The 26,267-nt window shown below is 44.2% G+C and overlaps 1 protein-coding gene across 5 annotated transcripts in view; it reads left to right on the forward strand.

Moving 5' to 3' along the window:
- The first annotated feature begins 7,232 nt into the window (after positions 1-7,232).
- Positions 7,233-26,267, forward strand: part of Ptpmeg (protein tyrosine phosphatase Meg) — a 653,263-nt gene continuing 634,228 nt past the window's right edge. For 4 of the 5 annotated variants that reach the window (XM_071657245.1, XM_071657235.1, XM_071657258.1 and 1 more), the window contains exon 1: positions 7,233-7,718. The gene's annotated coding sequence lies outside the window, so the exon portion shown is untranslated. The remainder of the gene's footprint in view (positions 7,719-26,267) is intronic. The other variant, XM_071657279.1, reaches the window with a different exon arrangement.

Consider the following 26,267-nt stretch of genomic DNA (forward strand, 5'->3'; position numbering starts at 1 on the left):
ACTCTCACCACCCTCTTCACCCCAACATTCACTCTTCTTTTCTGAAAACCCATACAAATCTTCACCTTAGCCTCCACAAGATAATGATCAGACATCCCTCCAGTTGCACCTCTCAGCACATTAACATCCAAAAGTCTCTCTTTCGCGCGCCTGTCAATTAACACGTAATCCAATAACGCTCTCTGGCCATCTCTCCTACTTACATAAGTATACTTATGTATATCTCGCTTTTTAAACCAGGTATTCCCAATCATCAGTCCTTTTTCAGCACATAAATCTACAAGCTCTTCACCATTTCCATTTACAACACTGAACACCCCATGTATACCAATTATTCCCTCAACTGCCACATTACTCACCTTTGCATTCAAATCACCCATCACTATAACTGAACATGCAGGAGGGTGAAAGGAGGGCAAGGAATAGAGTGAATTGGAGCGATGTGGTATACCGGGGTTGACGTGCTGTCAGTGGATTGAATCAAGTCATGTGAAGCGTCTGGGGTAAACCATGGAAAGCTGTGTAGGTATGTGTATTTGCGTGTGGGGACGTATGTATATACATGTGTATGGGGGTGGGTTGGGCCATTTCTTTCGTCTGTTTCCTTGCGCTACCTCGCAAACGCGGGAGACAGCGACAAAGAAAAAAAAAAAAAATATATATATATATATATATATATATATATATATATATATTGGAAAGGATCATAATTTAGCGCGTGATCAAGATATCTTATTCCTGTGTCCACTTTCCCCGTGGACCTGGGGATAGGGTAGAAAGGATAATTCCCACGTATTCCCTGCGTGTCGTAGAAGGCGACTAAAAGGGAGGGAGCGGAGAGCTGGAAATCCTCCTCTCTCGCTTTTTTTTCTTTTTTTTTCCCAAAAGAGGGAACAGAGAAGGGGGCCAGGTGAGGATATTCCCTCAAAGGCCCAGTCCTCTGTTCTCAATGCTACCTCGATGATGCGGGAAATGGCGAATAGTATGAAAAAAAAAAAAAAAAAAAAAAATATATATATATATATATATATATATATATATATATATATATATATATATATATATATATATATATATATATATATATGGTAAGGATCTTTCTGTTAGACTTAAGCAACATAAATATAGTATAAGAACGGGGCAAGAATCAAATGCCTTGTTTAAACACGTTAAAAACTATGATCATTGTATTGACTGGAGTCATGCCATCTCAAGTTATTAACTGTAACTCAGTACCACGAGAAATATCATTAGATCATCTTTTATTAATACACAAAGAATTATAACCTTAATATTAGTGAAGGTCTATATAAATTGGATAGCTTTATTGTTGGTAAAATTTGTTAACAATTGCCCTTCTTGTCCACATAATAAGTTTATGATTCGCTCGTTGTCTGTCTTGGACAATCATGTGTTTACCAAATGGCGTCCTAGCTACGTCTCCGTTATATATCAGTTGTCTTATATTTCTTTCTTGTATCTCCCCTGATGATGTGATTACACGAAAGTGCACTTGGGAACTTACCCTGTTTCATTTTCCCCGGGGACTCATAGGAGAATATATATATATATATATATATATATATATATATATATATATATATATATATATATATATATATATATATCATTGAAAGTACATTCTCGTCAAAGAACTCACTCCAAAAGAATTTACTTTCCCCGTTAATAGATGTCCTAGCTTTGTCTCTTCGTTGTATATCAACTGACATATATTTCTCTCGTGTGTTTCCCCTGGTGTTGTGGTTATTACACGAAAGTGCACTTGGGAAATTATCGTGTTTCATTTTCCCCGTGGACTCTTAGGAATATACTTGATGACTTCGCAAAATTGTGATCCTCTCCATATATATATATATATATATATATATATATATATATATATATATATATATATATATATATTTTTTTTTATACTTTGTCGCTGTCTCCCGCGTTTGCGAGGTAGCGCAAGGAAACAGACGAAAGAAATGACCCAACCTCCCCCCATACACACGTACATACACACGTCCACACACGCAAATATACATACCTACACAGCTTTCCATGGTTTACCCCAGACGCTTCCCATGCCTTGATTCAATCCACTGACAGCACGTCAACCCCTGTATACCACATCGCTCCAATTCACTCTATTCCTTGCCCTCCTTTCACCCTCCTGCATGTTCAGGCCCCGATCACACAAAATCCTTTTCACTCCATCTTTCCACCTCCAATTTGGTCTCCCTCTTCTCCTTGCCCCTCCACCTCCGACACATATATCCTCTTGGTCAATCTTTCCTCACTCATCTCTCCATGTGCCCAAACCATTTCAAAACACCCTCTTCTGCTCTCTCAACCACGCTCTTTTTATTTCCACACATCTCTCTTACCCTTACGTTACTTACTCGATCAAACCACCTCACACCACACATTGTCCTCAAACATCTCATTTCCAGCACATCCATCCTCCTGCGCACAACTCTATCCATATCCCACGCCTCGCAACCATACAACATTGTTGGAACTACTATTCCTTCAAACATACCCATTTTTGCTTTCCGGGATAATGTTCTCGACTTCCACACATTTTTCAAGGCTCCCAAAATTTTCGCCCCCTCCCCCACCCTATGATCCACTTCCGCTTCCATGGTTCCATCCGCTGCCAGATCCACTCCCAGATATCTAAAGCACTTCACTTCCTCCAGCCTTTCTCCATTCAAACTCACCTCCCAATTGACTTGACCCTCAACCCTACTGTACCTAATAACCTTGCTCTTATTCACATTTACTCTTAACTTTCTTCTTCCACACACTTTACCAAACTCCGTCACCAGCTTCTGCAGTTTCTCACATGAATCAGCCACCAGCGCTGTATCATCAGCGAACAACAACTGACTCACTTCCCAAGCTCTCTCATCCCCAACAGACTTCATACTTGCCCCTCTTTCCAAAACTCTTGCATTTACCTCCCTAACAACCCCATCCATAAACAAATTAAACAACCATGGAGACATCACACACCCCTGCCGCAAACCTACATTCACTGAGAACCAATCACTTTCCTCTCTTCCTACACGTACACATGCCTTACATCCTCGATAAAAACTTTTCACTGCTTCTAACAACTTTCCTCCCACCCCATATATTCTTAATACCTTCCACAGAGCATCTCTATCAACTCTATCATATGCCTTCTCCAGATCCATAAATGCTACATACAAATCCATTTGCTTTTCTAAGTATTTCTCACATACATTCTTCAAAGCAAACACCTGATCCACACATCCTCTACCACTTGTGAAACCACACTGCTCTTCCCCAATCTGATGCTCTGTACATGCCTTCACCCTCTCAATCAATACCCTCCCATATAATTTACCAGGAATACTCAACAAACTTATACCTCTGTAATTTGAGCACTCACTCTTATCCCCTTTGCCTTTGTACAATGGCACTATGCACGCATATATATATATATATATATATATATATATATATATATATATATATGTATATATATGTATGTGTATGGGTTGGGCCATTTCTTTCGTCTGTTTCCTTGCGCTACCTCGCAAACGCGGGAGACAGCTACAAAGCAAAAAAAAAAAAAAAAAATATATATATATATATATATATATATATATATATATATATATATATATATATATATATATATATATATAGATTATTCATTTATTTATTATACTTTGTCGCTGTCTCCCGTGTTAGAGAGGTAGCGCAAGGAAACAGACGAAAGAATGGCCCAACTCACCCACATGCACATGTATATACATACACGTCCACACGCGCAAATATACATACCTATACATCTGAACGTATACATATACATACACACACAAACATATACATATATACACATGTACATAATTCATACTGTCTGCCCTTATTCATTCCTGTCGCCACCTCGCCACACATGGAATAACAACCCCCTCCCCCCGCATGTGTGCGAGGTAGCGCTAGGAAAAGACAACAAAGGCCCCATTCGTTCACACTCAGTCTCTAGCTGTCATGTAATAATGCACCGAAACCATACAGATGTTGTTATACATACGCGTCTTAATCTATTCCGCCGTCACACAGTCCCACAGGAAACAGCATAAGTGCATGAAGGAAAAGAAAAAAATATATACATTCTCTTTTTCTCCCCTGCATCCGCTCGGCGCCCCCTGCGTCTGCGATGTAGTGTTAGGATACAGACGAAGAAAGGCCACATCACCTCACATTGATTCTCCAGCTGTCATGTGTAATGCACCGCAACCATAGCTCCCTATCCACATCCAGGCCCCACGCACCTTTTCATGGTTTACCCCGGCTTTTTCACATGCCCTGGTTCTGTCCATTGACAGCACGTCGACCCCGGTATACCACATCGTTCCAATTCATTCTATCCGGTGAACGCTTTTCACCCTCGTTCATGTTCAAGTCACGATCGCTTAAGATATCCATCATTCCATCCATCCATCTCCAATTTGGTCTCCCCGCTTCTTGTTTCCTTCACTTTTGTCGACCTTTCCTCTCTCATCGAATGATTGACCCAAATGCACCACACAATACGGTAAAGCGTCTTTCAACTGTTCAAGGTGTCTGCACAAATGAAAACAATATTATTACTGATAAACTCGTCAGACTAATATTACTCAAATTATTACCAGACTCCTCCTGCAGGTGGTAACACTGCGAACCAGAAGTTAGCTTCGACGAGTCTGAATGAATCATTGTCGACGCCTTGTGTACAGTATTGTCGAAGACCGTCAAGGGATCAGGCATATCGGGCTTAAAAAGACTCTTTCTCCTGACTCCCATTCAGCATTTGTTACTGCCCGTAATAGTTGCAAGAACGTTACCCGTGAGGCAAAGCGTTCCTTTATTCAAAGGAAGTGTGATAACCTCTCCTCGTCATCCACTGGTCTTTGGCTAAGGGCATCTCTAACAACTTCAGTCGTTCTACCTTTCCTTCACTTTTCCGTTCTGACGGTACTGTAGCTGTCTCTCCCGTACACAAAGAAATCCTCTTTGGTCCCCGATCCTCCTCTAACTCCATCTTAGATGACTAACATTCCTTCACCCCCAGATGCTCCTCTCACTAATCCTATGCCTCTCTGGACACAATCAAGACTTGGTCCTGATGACATCCATTCCCGTGTACTGAAAGTGTGCCTCTGAACTTGCACCTGTGCTTGCTCGTCTGTTCCATATCTGTTTAAAAATCAAACTTTTCCTCCTTGGAAGCATACGTTGATACGTCCCTTCCCTAAGAAGCGTGGCCGTTCTGAACCCTGTAACTATCGTCCTATTGCTTTGACATCTACCATTTCCAATGTACTTGAATCCCTCCTCAACTACCATACCCTTAGAAACCTCGAAAATCACAGTTTTCTCACTGATCACTAGTATGACTTCCGTAAGGCGAGATCCACTGGTGATATTCTTTCCTATCTTTATAATGTGTGGTCATCATTCCTGAAAGACTTTGGGGAGTCGAGTGTAGTTGCTCTTGACATATTCAAAGTTTTTGACAGGGTGTGGCGTCAGGGTCTCATCTCTAAGGTCCCCTCTTTTGGCTTCTCTCCCCCACTTTGCTCCTTCATGTCTAGCTTCCTCTCTGGCCGATCTTTCTCTGTCGTTGTTGATGGATCAGCCTGCTCATGTGTCCCCATACACAAATTGTCAATTTTGTAGAACTGAACATGTCTTGTTCTTTCTATAACCCACTTTATCACCTGGAGTACGATAATATGATCCTTGAGTACGTGGTTACGATCCTTGAACACGAGGGTACGATCCTAGAGTGCTATGCTATGACCCTTGATTATATAATTAAGGACGATTATACGACCCTTGAGCACAATGATACGACCCTTTGGTATGACGATGTTATGACCCTTAAGGATGATGAACTTTGACCCTGAAAGTTCAGGTTTACAGCTATTGTCGTCAATCCCAAAGAGGCCAATGGCTTTAGTTACCATCTCTGACGTTTGGGGGAAAACATACGAATCAGTAACATTTTTGAGTTCAATTTCCCTCTCTCAGGCCATACGTGGGGTGAGGGAGTGTATGGTCCTGTGCAGGTGTTCAAGTGTTTAGCATTGGCGGTTATAACGAGACGACGTTAATTACCTTATCAGTTGATAGGCCTAAAGCCCGTGTAACCAAGCAACCACATTTGTCGGTAGGACACCGTCTCTTGCTAGCAACCCAACCATGTCATAACCAAGTCTTCTATATCGCTCAGTGGCTACTTTTCAAATTATGTATATATTTTTCACTATATCCAATTAATTTATTATGTTTCATTGGTGTTACTGTGTCTCGTCACTTTAGCTTTAATGAAAGACTTGTATAAGTATATATAGTCCCATTTTGACATTATTCTGAGACTGAACAGACGATTGGCTAATTCGTCAGAAATTACCCAAGTAACAAAACATTTACTAAACAAATGTAAATACACTTTATATAGAATATATGACGCTCTCTTGATGAGTGTCTCATTCAATATACTAAACTTGCTTTTACCTATTGTATATTTGTAATGCAGCTTTTATATGGAATGGGAAATCGATGGTATAAAATATCGGGGTCTGCCTTTTCATGCGTTGAGTAGCGCATACGAGTTCCACCCACCGCTTTCTTCCTACCAAAGCCAAATCATTGTAAATAGACAGACAATGGTTGAGACAACTGCCGCCATCTATTGCCGGGACCAATGTGTCTGTATGTTCGTTCGTGTGTTTACTATCACATGGAGTTGCCAAGTTTTGATTACAGGTCGATTATTGGCCCTCCTTCCTACCAACCCCCTATTTAATAATCTTAAACTTCTACATGAAACAATATCGAGTAAATAAGAATCATCAAGAGTTTAACAGCAATGAAAGTTATATAGGAAAACAACAATGACATTCTATAGTAACATTGTATTCGTTCCTTACTTTATTAGTTTTCAGTAAATTTAGTTTTGCTTAATTTGTAGGCAAAGTTTAGGCACTCTTAAGTGAATGAAGTGAATGAAGGACTTGCTGCAAGATAATATCATGTCATGACATTGCAGTTTCTATTATTAGTAATTGTTTTATTTCGATTTTTTCGATGTAAAGTGTATTCATGCATGAAGTGTATAAATCATCGTACATCTGGTAGTGCAGCAGATGTTCCCGTGGTGAGCGGACGCGACCAGCCAGCCAGCCAGCCAGCCTGGTCGACCAGCCACCCAGAGTTCAGTGTTGGTTTGTCTGTGAAGTAGAAAGGTAGTGTTACCGACCTTCCTCCTGTTAACCTTTCTATGGGTATTTACTTTTATCAAATTTTAGGTGGTGTTGTGTCCATACAAGCCCTAAGTGTTGTTTACGGTGTTCATTTAAATGCGTTAGAAATAAAACTTAATTTAAAGAAAAGTGAAAGTGTGATTTTTTTTTTATTGAAGTTGGATCGAGAATAAGGCCTGGTAATATCAGGCGCAGCGCCACCAGTTATACATCAGTTGTGATGAATGAACGTTGTGTTGCAGTTGTATGATAATGTAAGTGACACGTTGTGGTTGTGTGTTAAGAATACTTCCTGGCAGGATTATTTACGGCTGACAAGAGGGACTGCCATCCAAGGAACTTCGCTGAGAGGCGGTCCTTGAGGTACATACCTCGCCTCCTTATTTCTCATCTTCCTTATTGTCGTAAATCTCGTCTACGTCTGTCCAGGTGCGTATTTAAGGTTTAATAATTGATTAATCTATAAATAGGGATTTGTAATCAGTGTAGCTTGATCGAAACCTTTCCTTACAACCAATTAACAAACTATTATCATGTGGAAAAGGTAAAGAATTTATATAGTTTGATAAACAAGTTTATAATTATTAGCATCATGCTTATAAAGAATGTATGAATTAGCATGAAACTTAGTATGTGTGAATAAGCGTGAAACGCCCTATGAAGCGTATGCTTGCATAACTTATCCATATATATATATATATATATATATATATATATATATATATATATATATATATATATATATATATGTAACTGCGTGTAACTTTCCCACTTGCGAATTAGCTTGAATTCCCTCAGTGATTTGAGTACGTGTGTACCCTGTGTTTAGCTCTGATGTAGTTTAGCGTTAAAGTTATCCCCTTCCATAGCTTAGTCATGCGAATTATTGTGAAAATTACCAGGCCATAGCTTGATGATGTGAATTAATTTGAAAATTACCCTTCCAGAGCATGGTGATGTGAAATAGCGTGAACCTCCTCCATAGCTTAATGTGAATTTGCGTAAAATTTACTCCTCTCTCTACCTTGGTGATGTGATTTAGCGTGAAACTTATGCCTTCTTAGTTTAATGAGGTGAACTAGCGTGAAACGCACCCCAGTATAGCTTGATAACGTGAATTAGCGTGTGGGTTACCTCTCCGTAACTTAGTCACGTGGATTAGTGGGAAACGTACCTCACTATAACTTAGCTTAGTGATGTGAACTAGCGTGAAAGGTACCCCGTAAATAGCTCAATGATGTTATAGAGTGAAATTTCCTGTCCGTAGCTAGTAAATTAGTGTGAAACTAACCCCTGTGTAACTTAGCGATGTGAATTAGTGTGTAAGCTAAATGAATTTGCGTAGATTGATTAATGATTTAGAGTGAAACTCCTCAGTAGCTAAGTAACGTGAATTATCATGAAACTTACCCATCTATAACAGTGGTGATCAATTAGCGTGAAAGGTACCCCATGCATAGCTTGATTGTGTGAATTAGCGGGAAACACGCTCCGTAGCTTAGTGAAGTAGCGTGAATTTACGCCTCCGTGTTTAGAGAGGTGAAGTAGTGTGAAAATTACCCCTCCATTGCTTGTAAATTAGCGTGAGTTACCCCTGCATAACTTAGTAATGTGAAATAGCGTGAAATGTAATCCTTCATAGTTAAGTGAAGTGAATTTGCGTGTAACTTACCCCCCAGTAGTTTAGTGATAGGAATTGGCGTGAAACTCCTTGCATGGTGGAATTATTGTTTTCTATGTGGTAAATGAGACGACTGTTTCCCTATATGTAAGATCCTTACATGAGGTCGTAAAGACACAAGTAGTGAAGATCTGTAGGGATAAAATTATTGGCCTTGTCAGACCATGGCGGCATTCATTTGATATAGAATTATTTACTGAATTCCTGGATGCAGGGGTCATGAAGACTTTTTTTTAGGTTTTCTTTCTTGTTTTCGGTAGAGAAAGATTTATTTATTTATTATATGATCCTGATGCTGTAGGACTTATTACAGCCTTTAAATACCATAGATGTTTTTAAAGAGCAAGCAGAGGTCTTTTACTTTACAACAAATACAGTAAGTAGAACTAGACTATAATAAATACACTTTGCACATAATATAGGCAAAACAATGGATTGACCTGTGCAAGTCTTGGCCTGGGGTTAGCCTAGCTCAGCCATTGTCAATAGTGAGGAACTTGGCGCCTGGCCAACGGCCTTACCGGACATAGCCAACGGCAGACTAGAGCTCCAAGGCCCCGTTATCTCTGTTCCTCACATTTACCGTTGGAATTAAACGGTCTCTACCCTTACAATACTGTCTTCATGCTTGTAATGAAATATGACGAACGGGTTAAGCTTGGTGATCAGGTAAGTTGGGTCAGCTAAGCCGCGAGTTCGATCACGAATATTTTCGCCGTTTCCCCAGATACAGTAGACTGTGTAATTGAGACTGGTCAAATTGGGTCATTTATGTGAATTTCATTGCATAGTAAGAATATAAGCTTTGGCGTAGTTCTCGCGAAGTTTGTTTCTCATAGATAATGAGGCAGTCCTTGACCACGCTGAATACCACTCAAGTTTTAAGTTAGAAGTCAGGCCATCATTTCCAAGAATCATATCTTAATGGTCAAGAGGTTAAGGAACACCTTAGTACATACTTGATATCATGATTAGGCATTTGTAGCTGTTCATATAGGTTACGAGTTCACGTTAAAATGTCGCTCGAGGGACGACGCTAGAGCTCATAGTTCATCGTGTAGAAGAGGATCTCTTATGTTGCTCAAATGATTTTTTCTATTTTCTAAAACGCTGAAACTTGTTAGTGTCACATTAAGATTCCTTGCTCCAAACGTTCCTTTACGTTAGGTTAATTTTTATTTGTGGACCTTAACCTTTGACCCAAACATATTTAATGCAACAGCGTAACCTAGATAAACCCAGCGAAGAAAAAAAAAAATGGGGGACAAGTATTCAGGTGATCCAGTAGATTTTTACCTGACCGTAACTTTCCCAGCTTGACGTATTCGTTCCCACGGAGCCTGTTATCTAATCTAGTGTCGCATGATCATACAGAACCAGCGCCATCTGTTGGCAGGTGATGGAATATCTCATCGGCCTCGCTGTTGCCACCTGTCAGTTGGTTCCGCCACCTTTTCGGACGTTGTCTGTCTAATTAATGATGCGGCCCTTGATACTAGGGGAAATCTGGCCCGCGATCACGGAAGTTTAGACTCAGTTAAAGCTTTAGTTCGTCACTTCACCACATACCCGTGTCAGCGTATGATGTATCATACTGCGCCTTTAACTGAAGTGAATAATACGCCTTAAGTGGCATGTGTGCTCCATCTTGCAAATGGACATATCGGTCAGTACGTCTTTGTGTGCGTTCGTCCTTTTATCCGTATCCTGTGTACGCAATATCTGCTGACTGGATGATTGGATATGCACCAAAGTCATGGCACAGATGCTGCCTGCTAAAGTCTACACTTGGTGAAAATTTGTAGTCGGGCGTCAGAGGTCAAATGTCTTAAGTAAAATACTACTTTGTGCTTGTATTTATGATTAGTTTTGGAGCGAAATTGTACCAAAGATACGATACTGCACTCGCAGCTCTGCGCCATAACAAAGTTTCGAGATCGGGTCAGACTGGTCAAACTGGTCAAGCTCTTATGTACTGATTATGTAATGTCTGATCGTAGTTTGTAGATGTTGACCAAACTTTAACAGTGTGCTACAATTATTACATAATATATTTCATCAGGTTAGGTGGGGAGGAAGGTCATAGATTAAAAAGGTAAGTTAATGTATATGTACTGAAGAGCCATTAGACGCTTGTTTACGCATGTGTAATGATTTGACCTTATTTATAGCAGACGTACTACATGCAAAATTCTACATCTGATGGCGTTTTGGAGGAAGGGGTCAAAAGTCAAGTTCACAAAGTTGCTTCCATTAAGAACAGAAACAGGCTGGGGACATTAATGCTTTTTACAAACACGTCTTCCTGTTGCTCTTGAAGCGACATTCTCGGAAAATCCAAGTAGAAAAAAGAACGTCTTTAAGATAACTATTTATGTATTGACTACGACTGAATGTTGAGGAAGGCTGGACCATTTGATACAGCCTGTTGTATGTTCTGATACTCAGTGTTTGAGACAAGTGAGGTTACTTTCACTGACCTGTCTTTGTGAACCATGGAGAATGGTGGCATGACTGTGATACAAAGGAATTCAAACAGCAAACCACTGGGTCCTTTCGAGTCTGTTAATGCTAGTGAAAGATATCAGAAACTCACAGATCACTGTGGTAGATGTTAGAAGACAAACAAAGAACCAGGATTCTTTGTTTACGGACAACAACCAATTTCCAATCCAACGAAGTTACCATCAGTACCTATGTATGTATAAGTTTTTTGTTTGTAAACTTTGATGGGGAATGCTTTTTGAAAATATAGGTAGATTACATCAGCTGCTGTACTTTCATCATATGTATTGTTTATTTCATAAAAGAAGTCGGGCAGATTTGTTAGACGAGTGATTTCGTCGGAAACCATACAATTTTCTTTTTTTTGTTAAATTGTTTCCTCTAAATAAAAAATCGGCAACTCAATGTTGGGCCGCTTTGATTATTGCTTCTTCTCCGAAACGCTGAAGCTTTGGAACTGGCTACTTTCTCATCATGTTTTACCCAATAACTATGACGTGACACGTCAAAAGACGTATTTCACTTCCTCCAGAATTCGTAAATACTTTCCCCTTGTCTTTTTTCTTTTTCATAATTCTCTCAGTATTTCAATAAAGGTCTGGCCTTGATTTGACTGGAACCTTCAATATTAAGGAAAAGAAATGATCTACAATTTTGTCTGTAATGATGGTTTCCATGAGTTTTCTAGCCTCAGACTTTAAGCTTATTGGACCATGATTTCTGGGCAGTGACTTATTACCGTTTGTGAATGACAATGTTACATTGCCTTAGTAAGTGACTTATTGAAAAGCTCAGTCAAGGGCTTAACTCTCACGTTTTTCGTGTTCCATATCCTCGGATAAATTGACTTATCTGGGGCGACCGTTTTATTAACTTTCATCGCATTTATTTTCAGCATTTATGTCATTTTGTTTTAGGACGTTCTCGTATCCTATTAATTCGGGACATAAGTTGTGTCCAATCGTAAATACAGATGCAAAGAAAAAAAGTAATTTAAGATTATTACAATGCTTCGTTGTCTTGAACTAAGTCATCGTTTTCCGTAATTGATAGGCCAATTGACAGGTAATGTCTTTTTGGCTTCTGACATAACTATAACATTTTTTAGGGTTTCCATTGCTATTTTCGGCAATAACCGCTTCATTTTGATGTTTACTCCGTCGTATTAGTATTTAAGTTTACGCAATTTTACATAACTTACAGCACTCTCTTATGTTAGGTACTGTTCTCTTTGCGTTTCTTATGAGGTACTTTCTTAGACAACAGGCATTTCTTTATTTCAGTGTTCCACCTTCGTTTTAGAAATGAATCGTGTACTGCGCATCCTTCTGCTGCTTTGGAAGTTTTACTGAGGCTTTTCCAAGCTACACTGATTTCGTTTTCATTGACCATATCATCCAAGATTTGCCTGTCAAGACCACTGCGAAGATGATTAGAATTTGCAGGTTTTAATTTGGGTATTTTTTTTAGCGACTTTCGTGTTGACCACTGACATACATTGTTAAAAGTGACCTCAAAAGTAACTTTTTGGTGAAAATAACCTTAGTCCGACAGTTTATTGGTTCGACAGCTCATTGGTCCAAATAGCTCATTTGTCCAAGAGTTCATTCGTCCGACGGTTCATATGTTCAGCAGGATATTAGTACGACAACTCACTAGTCCAACAGCTGGATGCAACCATGCCGGTGCTCTCACTGACGCACCAACACCGGGGTCGCCGTTGCAAATAAACAAAGTACCTTGTGTGACCGTATGTGACCCAGCTGTCAGGATTCAGCCACTCTGAACAGCTGTACACTCTTAACCTGTGTTGTAGGAGGTCATCATCAACCAGCGGACCACCCTGATAAGCTTGCGTCGACGCACAGACAACTTCCGTCTTTCAATACTCCGGCTCTCAGACACACAAATGAAAACCTGCCGCCGGAATGCGTCTCCTACCGTTTTATTGCCTTGTACAGGATCGTTGTGTTACCATGTCACCTCCTGCACCCTCACCTAGGGACACCTGTCTCACCCTCCACACCTGCACCACCTGGCCTTTCCAATACATCGTTGGTGTGTCGCCCACGGTGTCTCTGTACACCCACCCCTCACCGTCTGCCACCATCATCACCTTGAACACCCACTGGAAGCCGTTATTCCAGCAGCTCGTTACTCCGACAGCCCATTAGTCTGAGAGGCAATTAGTCCGGCGTTAGCAAGATATCCAGTTAGCCCGACAACTGTGTTGGGCTGATGGGATATGTGACCTCAACCTGGCAACATCACTGATGATTAGACATTTGTTATATTGTGGTCAAGAGAGATGGGGTCATCGTCTGACGTCATCACCGCTCTCGTATCATCTCTTGTGTTCCCTGAGCTCTAATGACTTTGCTGCTTCTCATGTGTATTTGGGAAATAATTTGTTTTACCGTTCCTTCAGCAGTGGTGTTCAGATTTTTCCTTCATGATGTAATATATTATTTTCAGACGCTCACTGGAAGGTTTGGATGACGTCTGTCTCAGCCGCTTAATGTTCTGAGTCGATGAGGTTGTTACTGTAATTCTGGTGTCAATAATAACAATGCGTGGCCGTAGTGTGTATGATGCGATCATGTCAGGTTGTTAGTATAAAAAGTAGACATGTAAGAAGTATAATGCCTCTAGGGACACACCTGATCATTTATATGTTCATTTTTTTTTAGATGTTGATAATTAAGTGCCACATGTGCACTTTAGAGCTCATGTGATCTTAAGATATATATTCCTTAAAAGTTATGTGTACAGTTTGGGAACACAAGGACTTGTGTAGGTCAGAATCTCATAACTGCTGTATAGGACGGGGGCCCAGAGCTGCTGAATAGAACGGGGTCCCAGAGCTGCTGTATAGGACGGGGGCCCAGAGCTGCTGTATAGGACGGGGGCCCAGAGCTGCTGTGTTGCGGACTGAGTCACGGTACAGACCTCTGGTTGGAAAGTATTTGTCGTGTTGTTTGGCCGCAGAAGCCTTGGCGGCGGGGCTCTACCGGGCCCATTAGTTCCACATTTAGTAGCTACCTTTATCCCACTAGTGAACACGATATAGACGGTATTTATACTTCAGACTTTAGGGATTTTTTTGGTGTCTCAGTGACACGTGAGGAACGTACGGGAACGTCGTGGTTGAACCTGATGGAGAAATAATCTTTGTTATTTTCACTTTCTGTCTGTGTTAAGTGTCTGGGGAAGGCTTGAAAAATGGATAGACGGAGACAGATGACCACTTCGGGAGAGGACAGACGACCACTCGGGAAGGCTAGACGGTCACTATGGGGGAGGCAAGGTGGTCAGTCTAGAAGAAGCTGGACGGCCAATCGTGGATAGAATAGACGGTCACTTGGACAAAGCTAGACGGCCATACCGAGGGTAGACTAGACGGGAAACCTGACGTTCTTCCCTCGTCCGGAAGTAAACACATGTTCGTCAGCAGATGTTTATTTTAGATGCAGTAAATTTCCAAAAGACTTCCTGTGTCACTTGAGACGATGCACATGATTTGATCGTGAATTGTTCGAGTCGTGGAAGGTACCATCTTGATTGTGTGTTTTTGCATGTATCTTGTCGTATGATGTGTATGTTTGTGTTTGTTCATGTCTGTTGACTGTGTTTATGTGTTTGACTTCTGTCTGTATGTGTGACTGTGGATAACTTGTTTAATTACATGTTATCTCTGTACGGGGAGGGAAGACCACATTCATGGGACTCCATCTCTTGAACCTCCTGTACCATCACACAACCTCGTAAACCTGTTAGTGTTGTTATCATCCATGGTTCCATTCCTTACTGCAACGTTATGCCATTCACCCACCACTGTGAGCGTGTAGTGTGTGTGTGTGTACAAAACAGGTAGAATGAAGCTTTATATTGTCAAGCAATTCCTGCCACGTGAGGCAGACGGTTAGGTGTAGCTGGGGATCTGTGGTGTCGTGTGTGTAGCTGGGGATCTGTGGTGTCGTGTGTGTAGCTGGGGATCTGTGGTGTCGTGTGTGTAGCTGGGGATCTGTGGTCACCACTATCCTGGGGCCAGCACAAGGCCACCTGACTTAGCTCCAGTGTCGGAGGCATCGAACCCACCGCTAGGAATGTTGACATTCTCAGCACCGGCTCTACACCTAACTTAAGAGATGCTTATATCTAGCTGTGGTGCGGGAGGTCTTCTACCCCCACAGCCGGGTCTAGGACCTTGCCTTACCTTATGATAGTATGGGAGGTCTTCTACCTCCACACTTGGGTGTGGGATCTTACCATATCTGATGATGGTCTGGGAGGTCTTCTACCCCTCAGTTGGGTTTCGGACTAAGAGGTTGTTTTCCTTCTGTGCTCTGCCAAACCGTTGGAGGCTGTGGCCCGTAGTCCAAGGTTAATCACCACATTGTGGCTGGTACACTTTATAGTGTATTGAAGGATGGTAAGTGGGGGGTCTGGGGAGTAGTGCTGGGTGTACCTCCTGCACCGTGCTATGTGTCAGGTGTACCTCCTGCACCGTGCTGTGTGTCAGGTGTACCTCCTGCACCGTGCTATGTGTCAGGTGTACCTCCTGCACCGTGCTGTGGTCAGGTGTACCTCCTGCACCGTGCTATGTGTCAGGTGTACCTCCTGCACCGTGCTATGTGTCAGGTGTACCTCCTGCACCGTGCTGTGTGTCAGGTGTACCTCCTGCACCGTGCTATGTGTCAGGTGTACCTCCTTCACCGTGGTGTGTGTCAGGTGTACCTCCTGCACCGTGCTATGTGTCAGGTGTACCTCCTTCACCGTGCTGTGTGTCAGGTGTACCTCCTGCACCGTGCTATGTGTCAGGTGTACCTCCTGCACCGTGCTGTGTGTCAGGTGTACCTCCTGCACCGTGCTGGGTGTCTGGTCAGGTGGGCACGCGAACCTTTGACCCGAGCACACCTGCCACTAACGGTACATGGAAACTGGTTAGACTTGACCATCAACTCCACAGTGAATATATATATATATATATATATATATATATATATATATATATATATATATATATATATATATATATATATATATATATATATTTCTTTTAAACTATTCGCCATTTCCCGCATTACCGAGGTAGCGTTTAAGAACAGAGGACTGGGCCTTTGTGGAATATCCTCACCTGGCCCCCCTCTGTTCCTTCTTTTGGAAAATTAAAAAAAAAAAAAAACGAGAGGGGAGGATTTCCAGCCTCCCGCTCCCTCCCCTTTTAGTCGCCTTCTACGACACGCAGGGAATACGTGGGAAGTATTCTTAATCCCCTGTCCCCAGGGATAATATATATATATATATATATATATATATATATATATATATATATATTTTTTTTTTTTTTTATACTTTGTCGCTGTCTCCCGCGTTTGCGAGGTAGCGCAAGGAAACAGACGAAAGAAATGGCCCAAACCCCCCCCCCCCCATACACATGTACATACACACGTCCACACACGCAAATATACATACCTACACAGCTTTCCATGGTTTACCCCAGACGCTTCACATGCCTTGATTCAATCCACTGACAGCACGTCAACCCCTGTATACCACATCGCTCCAATTCACTCTATTCCTTGCCCTCCTTTCACCCTCCTGCAGGTTCAGGCCCCGATCACACAAAATCTTTTTCACTCCATCTTTCCACCTCCAATTTGGTCTCCCTCTTCTCCTCGTTCCCTCCACCTCCGACACATATATCCTCTTGGTCAATCTTTCCTCACTCATTCTCTCCATGTGCCCAAACCATTTCAAAACACCCTCTTCTGCTCTCTCAACCACGCTCTTTTTATTTCCACACATCTCTCTTACCCTTACGTTACTTACTCGATCAAACCACCTCACACCACACATTTTCCTCAAACATCTCATTTCCAGCACATCCATCCTCCTGCGCACATCTCTATCCATAGCCCACGCCTCGCAACCATACAACATTGTTGGAACCACTATTCCTTCAAACATACCCATTTTTGCTTTCCGAGATAATGTTCTCGACTTCCACACATTTTTCAAGGCTCCCAAAATTTTCGCCCCCTCCCCCACCCTATGATCCACTTCCGCTTCCATGGTTCCATCCGCTGACAGATCCACTCCCAGATATCTAAAACACTTCACTTCCTCCAGTTTTTCTCCATTCAAACTCACCTCCCAATTGACTTGACCCTCACCCCTACTGTACCTAATAACCTTGCTCTTATTCACATTTACTCTTAACTTTCTTCTTCCACACACTTTACCAAACTCAGTCACCAGCTTCTGCAGTTTCTCACATGAATCAGCCACCAGCGCTGTATCATCAGCGAACAACAACTGACTCACTTCCCAAGCTCTCTCATCCCCAACAGACTTCATACTTGCCCCTCTTTCCAGGACTCTTGCATTTACCTCCCTAACAACCCCATCCATAAACAAATTAAACAACCATGGAGACATCACACACCCCTGCCGCAAACCTACATTCACTGAGAACCAATCACTTTCCTCTCTTCCTACACGTACACATGCCTTACATCCTCGATAAAAACTTTTCACTGCTTCTAACAACTTGCCTCCCACACCATATATTCTTAATACCTTCCACAGAGCATCTCTATCAACTCTATCATATGCCTTCTCCAGATCCATAAATGCTACATACAAATCCATTTGCTATTCTAAGTATTTCTCACATACATTCTTCAAAGCAAACACCTGATCCACACATCCTCTACCACTTCTGAAACCGCACTGCTCTTCCCCAATCTGATGCTCTGTACATGCCTTCACCCTCTCAATCAATACCCTCCCATATAATTTACCAGGAATACTCAACAAACTTATACCTCTGTAATTTGAGCACTCACTCTTATCCCCTTTGCCTTTGTACAATGGCACTATGCACGCATTCCGCCAATCCTCAGGCACCTCACCATGAGTCATACATACATTAAATAACCTTACCAACCAGTCAACAATACAGTCACCCCCTTTTTTAATAAATTCCACTGCAATACCATCCAAACCTGCTGCCTTATATATATATATATATATATATATTATATAGCATTTATGGATCTGGAGAAGGCATATGATAGAGTTGATAAGATGCTCTGTGGAAGGTATTAAGAATATATGGTGAGGGAGGCAAGTTGTTAGAAGCAGTGAAAAGTTTTTATCGAGGATGTAAGGCATGTGTACGTGTAGGAAGAGAGGAAAGTGATTGGTTCCCAGTGAATGTTGGTTTGCGGCAGGGGTGTGTGATGTCTCCATGGTTGTTTAATTTGTTTATAGATGAGGTTGTTAGGGAGGTGAATCCAAGAGTTTGAAGAGAGGGGCAAGTATGCAGTCTGTTGTGGATGAGAGGGCTTGGGAAGTGAGTCAGTTGTTGTTCGCTGATGATACAACGCTAATGGCTGATTCCGGTGAGAAACTGCAGAAGCTGATGACTGAGTTTGGTAAAGTGTGTGAAAGAAGAAAGGCGAGAGTAAATGTTAATAAGAGCAAGGTTATTAGGTACAGTAGGGTTGAGGGACAAGTCAGTTGGGAGGAAGTTTGAATGGAGAAAAACTGGAGGAAGTGAAGTGTTGTAGATATCTGGGAGTGGATTTGGTAGCGGATGGAACCATGGAAGCGGAAGTGAGTCACAGGGTGGGGGAGGGGGCAAAAGTTCTGGGAGCTTTGAAAAATGTGTGGAAGGCCAGAACATTATCTCGGAAAGCAAAAATGGGTATGTTTGAAGGAATAGTGGTTCCAACAATGTTGTATGGTTGCGAGGCGTGGGATATAGATAGGGTTGTGCGGATGAGGATAGATGTGTTGGAAATGAGATGTTTGAGCACAATATGTGGTGTGAGGTGGTTTGACCGAGTAAGTAATGAAAGAGTGAGAGAGATGTGTGGTAATAAAAAGAGTGTGGTTGAGATGGCAGTAGAGGGTGTATTAAAATGGTTTGGTCACATGGAGAGAATGAGTGAAGAAATATTGACCAAGAGGATATATGTGTCGGAGGTGGAGGGAACGAGGAGAAGTGGGAGACCAAATTGGAGGTGGAAGGATGGAGTGAAAAAGATTTTGAGCGATCGGGGCCTGAACATGCAGGAGGGTGAAAGGCGTGCAAGGAATAGAGTGAATTGGAACGATGTGGTATACCGGGGTTGACGTGCTGTCAGTGGACTGAAGCAGGGCATGTGAAGCGTCTGGGGTAAACCATGGAAAGTTTTGTGGGGCCTGGATGTGGAAAGGTAGCTGTGGTTTCGGTGCGTTATACATGACAGCTAGAGACTGAGTGTGAACGAATGTAGCCTTTGTTGTCTTTTCGTAGCTCTACCTCGCGCGCGTGCGCGGGAGGGTAGTGTCATTTCATGTGTGGCGGGATGGCGACGGGAATGAATAAAGGCAGCAAGTATGAATTATGTACTTGCGTATATATGTATATGTGTGTATATTTATATTTATATATATATATATATATATATATATATATATATATATATATATATATATACATACCTGAAATGTGTAGGTATGCATATGTCGTGTGTGGACGTGTATGTATATACATGTGTATGTGGGTGGGTTGGGCCATTCTTTCGTCTGTTTCCTTACGCTACTTCGCTAACGCGGGAGACAGCGTCAAAGTATAATAGATAAATGTAAATAAATGAATATATATATATTGTTTCTTCATTTGATTTATACCGTAAAATTTGTGAGAAGTTCCAAAAGATGTTAGAACATTTAATTAATAACAAAAATATGAATGATGGCCAGCAGGAGCTGTGCCTGCTTAATGTCAATAGACTCGACTGCTGGTCCAGTACAAAGATTTTTTAATGAAACTCCAGCACGATATAACAATGGAGGCTGTTTGACTTTGCTAAAGCCTTTGGCAAAGTAAACTGCAGAATTTTATTAGAAAAAAAGTAGGAAAACAAAACATAAAGGGTAAAATATTAAGACGATGAAATGTTTTTCATGAACGACAGTTTGGATTAGCACGATATGGAACCATGTGTGTTGAAGCTGCGTCATCAGGTCTGTATCACGGGGAACCACACTGTCCTCACCTCTGGTTATGGTCATGTTAAATCTTTACTAACTTGTGATGTTTTGTGTCACCCACAGCTGAGCCCAGGCTGCTGGGCTGGATCGTTGATTGACCATGCTGTTGGAAGCTGCGGTCCACAGACAGGCCCACTGAACCACCACAGCCTGGCTGTTCTGGTCCACTGTAAACCGTTATTGAGAATATTCTTTATATTTGCTCCACTGTGTTGTGTTTATGATGGTGGCAGGTGATGTGTTGGGCCACGGATGATCTGGAGGTGGTATGCCACAGTCTTCCATGCTCGTTGTGTCATCAGGGATTTATTTTCCAGTGCAGTTAGGGATCATGCCTTGTGGCATTGTCTGTGTGTAGATAATGCTATACTTCTCCTGTGCCACAGAGATTACAGCCTCAGTCACTCCAGCCGTTGCTAGTCCTTCATTCCTTGACCACGTCAGTGTCGTACACACGAGGGCAGGGCAAGACCACTCCACACTTCCTGACTGCAGTTTCGTCCGCCTTGTAATGGGCACATTTGTGCGTAGCAATGTTGTCGTCGTGAAGTTATAGACACAGAAAGTACATTAAGATGCTTTACAGACGTCACCAGAGTGAGTAGGGTCAGAGTAAGACAAGTGAACAACCCCTGATGCAAGGATGGTCGGGCCCTCCCGACCCTGGTGTGATCACTGCTGTAGAGGGCCACCACACCCTCCCTGGCCACAACGCCCTGAACGGCTGATGGCATTGTTCAGTGGTTCAATCATTCAGCCCGCCATTTTCCTTGTCCATACCTCGCATATGGCCAGCACAGCCATCCCCTTCAACAGTAAAATATTTCCCCAGAAATATTTCCGGCCCAGCAGCCAGCAGTGTCTGACCTGCCAGGGGTATGAGTGAGTTATGGGCAGGTGTGTGGGAGGTTAACTGTTGTGTGTATTGCTGTGTTTAGGAAGGACGGTCAGACAGGAGCGCTTTCTTAAAGTATTGATAAATATCTATAAATAGGGATAAGAGCATCAAAAGTAATGTAACGTAGGTGGATTTGAACGAACAAGTTCCGGGACAACTAAATATATAAATGACACTCTACAAAGTACCTACAAAGGAAGGAATAGAAAGTGTCAGCGAGGAAGCACCAGGTGCAGATGATGAAATGGCCTTATTCGTTCACATCCACTCTCCAGCTGTCATGTTTAAGGCACTGAAAATGGAGTCCCCTGTCCTCAACCAGGCCCCACCATCCTTTCCCTGGTTTCTTCCGACTCTTCACATGCGCTAGTTCAGCCCTTTGAGAGACGTCGTCCCGTGTAAAGCACATCGTTCCAATTTCCTCTATCCTTTGCACGCTGCGCACACTCCGGCATGGTTAGGTCCAGAACCTTCAAAGCATCTTTCACCTCGTCCTTCCACCTCCTCCTTGGTTCCTCCTCCTCCCTTGTACCCTTCGCTTTTGCCATGTACACCGTCTTAGTCGAGTGCATTGTAACTAAATACCTCACACATGCTAAGAAACAGTCATCAAGTCTGCACATATTTCACGAATATAACGAAAAGATATTGAGGAAAAATATATGAATGGTCGGTAAGAAAGATGGAGATGGTCTTTAATGTTTTACCTAGTGAAACAAGGAGCACATGTGGACGAAGCAACAAAACATTTACATGAAAATCAGGTGGATGGTTCAGAAGATATCCAGATTAGGAAAGAATTAATGATGAAAGACGAAGATTTGGGGTAGAAGAACACAGCCTAACAACAAAAGCAATACATGCGGCGAGCGCTACGCGCTGGACTTGCCTTAGGCAAAATCTCATCGTAGCTAGTTTACTCTCTCTCTCTCTCTCTCTCTCTCTCTCTCTCTCTCTCTCTCTCTCTCTCTCTCTCTCTCTCTCTCGTGCCAGTGCGGGTATATTTTCAGCCTGGTGACGGCAGCCATAAACTTAGAAGGAACAGAAACAACCCGGGTCGTGAGGTGGGCGGCAGCCAAGGTTGGTGCTCCACATGCCAACACATCACCAACCGCTCACCAGGACCTCATGCTGCATCACCAGGAGCTCCTGCTGCATTACCAGGCCTCTTGCTGCATCACCAGGCCTCCTGCTGCATCACCAGAACCTCCTGCTGCATCACCAGGACCTCCTGCTGCGTCACCAGGATCTCCTGCTGCATCACCAGGCCTCCTGCTGCATCACCTGGACCTCCTGCTGCATCACCAGGACCTCCTGCTGCATCACCAGGACCTCCTGCTGCATCACCAGGACCTCCTGCTGCATCACCAGGACCTCCTGCTGCATCACCAGGACCTCCTGCTGCATCACCAGGCCTCCTGCTGCACCACCAGGCCTCCTGCTGCAACACCAGGACCTTCTGCTGCATCACCAGGACCTCCTGCTGCATCACCAGGCCTCCTGCTGCATCACCAGGCCTCCTGCTGCATCACCAGGACCTCCTGCTGCATCACCAGGACCTCCTGCTGCATCACCAGGCCTCCTGCTGCATCACCAGGCCTCCTGCCGCATCACCAGGACCCTCTGCTGCATCACCAGGACCTGTTGCATCACCAGGCCTCCTGCTGCATCACCAGGACCTCCTGCTGCATCACCAGGCCTCCTGCAGCATCACCAGGCCTCCAGCTGCATCACCAGGACCTCAGGCTGCATCACCAGGACCTCCTTCTGCGTCACCAGGCCTCCTGCTGCATCACCAGGACCTCCTGCTGCATCACCAGGACCTCCTGCTGCATCACCAGGCCTCCAGCTGCATCACCAGGCCTCCTGCTGCATCACCAGGCCTCTGGCTGCATCACCAGGACCTTCTGCTGCATCACCAGGCCTCCTGCTGCATCACCAGGACCTCCTGCTGCATCACCAGGACCTCCTGCTGCATCACCAGGACCTTCTGCTGCATCACCAGGCCTCCTGCTGCATCACCAGGACCTCCTGCTGCATCACCAGGACCTCTGCTGCATCACCAGGACCTCCTGCTGCATCACCAGGACCTCCTGCTGCATCACCAGGCCTCCTGCTGCATCACCAGGACCTCCTGCTGCATCACCAGGACCTCCTGCTGCATCACCAGGCTCCAGCTGCATCACCAGGACCTCTTGCTGCATCACCAGGACCTCCTGCTGCATCACCAGGACCTCCTGCTGCATCACCAGGACTCCTGTTGCATCACCAGGCCTCCTGCTGCATCACCAGGCCTCTTGCTGCATCACCAGGACCTTCTGCTGCATCACCAGGACCTCCTGCTGCATCACCAGTCCTCCTGCTGCATCACCAGGACCTCCTGCTGCATCACCAGGACCTCTTGCTGCATCACCAGGCCTCTTGCTGCATCACCAGGACCTCCTGCTGCATCACCAGGACCTTCTGCTGCATCACCAGGACCTCCTGCTGCATCACCAGGACCTCCTGCTGCATCACCAGGACCTCCTGCTGCATCACCAGGACCTCCTGCTGCATCACCAGGACCTCCTGCTGCATCACCAGGACCTCTGCTGCATCACCAGGACCTCCTGCTGCATCACCAGGACCTCCTGCTGCATCACCAGGACCTCCTGCTGCATCACCAGGACCTCCTGCTGCATCACCAGGACCTCCTGCTGCATCACCAGGACCTCCTGCTGCATCACCAGGCCTCCAGCTGCATCACCAGGCCTCTGCTGCATCACCAGGACCTCCTGCTGCATCACCAGGACCTCCTGCTGCATCACCAGGCTCCAGCTGCATCACCAGGACCTTCTGCTGCATCACCAGGCCTCCTGCTGCATCACCAGGCCTCCTGCTGCATCACCAGGACCTTCTGCTGCATCACCAGGCCTCTTGCTGCATCACCAGGCCTCCTGCTGCATCACCAGAACCTTCTGCTGCATCACCAGGACCTCCTGCTGCATCACCAGGACCTTCTGCTGCATCACCAGGACCTCCTGCTGCATCACCAGGACCTCCTGCTGCATCACCAGGACCTTCTGCTGCATCACCAGGCCTCCTGCTGCATCACTAGGCCTCCTGCTGCATCACCAGGCCTCCTGCTGCATCACCAGGACCTCCTGCTGCATCACCAGGCCTCTGCTGCATCACCAGGACCTTCTGCTGCATCACCAGGACCTCCTGCTGCATCACCAGGCCTCCTGCTGCATCACCAGGACCTCCTGCTGCATCACCAGGACCTCCTGCTGCATCACCAGGCCTCCTGCTGCATCACCAGGACCTTCTGCTGCATCACCAGGCCTCTTGCTGCATCACCAGGACCTCCTGCTGCATCACCAGAACCTTCTGCTGCATCACCAGGACCTTCTGCTGCATCACCAGGCCTCCTGCTGCATCACCAGAACCTTCTGCTGCATCACCAGGACCTTCTGCTGCATCACCAGGCCTCCTGCTGCATCACCAGGACCTCCTGCTGCATCACCAGGCCTCCTGCTGCATCACCAGGACCTTCTGCTGCATCACCAGGCCTCCTGCTGCATCACCAGGACCTCCTGCTGCATCACCAGGCCTCCTGCTGCATCACCAGGACCTCCTGCTACATCACCAGGCCTCCTGCTGCATCACCAGGACCTTCTGCTGCATCACCAGGCCTCTTGCTGCATCACCAGGCCTCCTGCTGCATCACCAGAACCTCCTGCTGCATCACCAGGACCTTCTGCTGCATCACCAGGACCTTCTGCTGCATCACCAGGCCTCCTGCTGCATCACCAGAACCTTCTGCTGCATCACCAGGACCTTCTGCTGCATCACCAGGACCTTCTGCTGCATTACCAGAACCTCTTAATGGATGTATGAAACGTCATGGATCACCAGGACCTCATGATGAGTCTCTAGGACCTCTAGCGGACGAATCAAACGTGAATCACCAGGACGTCTCAAATTACCCGGACGTCGTGGATCACCGCGACATTTTGAATCACCAGAACTTCTTGGAAGATCACCAGGACGTCGTGGGTGATCAGGATGTCTTGGATCACTAGGGCGTCGTGGGTGATCAGGATGTCTTGAATCACCAGGGCGTCGTGGATCACCAGGACGTCTTAGATCACCAGGACGTCTTGACTTTAAGAGTTTGTAACGGTGACAGGAGGTCCAACCAGCTACGAACATTAAGGTGTGCAGTATCTGTATGTCCGGTTCCTCTCTCCCCCCCGCCTCTTATCTGTCGCCTTACACTTCTTATCTCCCTCCCAGGCCCTCCTGGGCAGATAACGGTCGTGTTTGAACAACCTGGCAACTCAAGTATCTCCAAGATATGCTTGGTCATGATCACATCAGCCGCCATTTTTAAACATTTGCCTACGCTTCGTTAACTCCTACAACTCATATATTTCTTGAATTAATGTATAAAAGGAAAAGAAAAAGGAGAAAGATTAGCTGTATCGCCCTCAGAGTACAGTAAGCCAGGAAGAGCGTTATCAGTTAACGGTCAGGAAGATGCCACATGTCGCTGGACATTAGTTTGATGAAAATCCAACGAGCTTTTACTGCCAAGCGTAGCACACACCGCTTACTGTGTCGCTAGACGTAACATTATTGACTTCAGCATTTTTTGGATAGCATAGAGTCGCTTACTTTCTTCCTAAAAACGTTGTTATTAATTGTGGTATTAATTTTGTGCCATAGATATGCTTACTGTTTCACTAGAGACGAAATATCTAAAGTGTTTATGTAATAGCATCGAGCTACTTACTGTGTCGCTTTAAACATTGATACTAACCAGCAGTTATTGTACATCACAGAAGATCTCCTGCTACACCGG

Source organism: Panulirus ornatus, chromosome 4, assembly GCF_036320965.1.
Source record: "Panulirus ornatus isolate Po-2019 chromosome 4, ASM3632096v1, whole genome shotgun sequence".
NCBI lineage: Eukaryota > Metazoa > Arthropoda > Malacostraca > Decapoda > Palinuridae > Panulirus > Panulirus ornatus.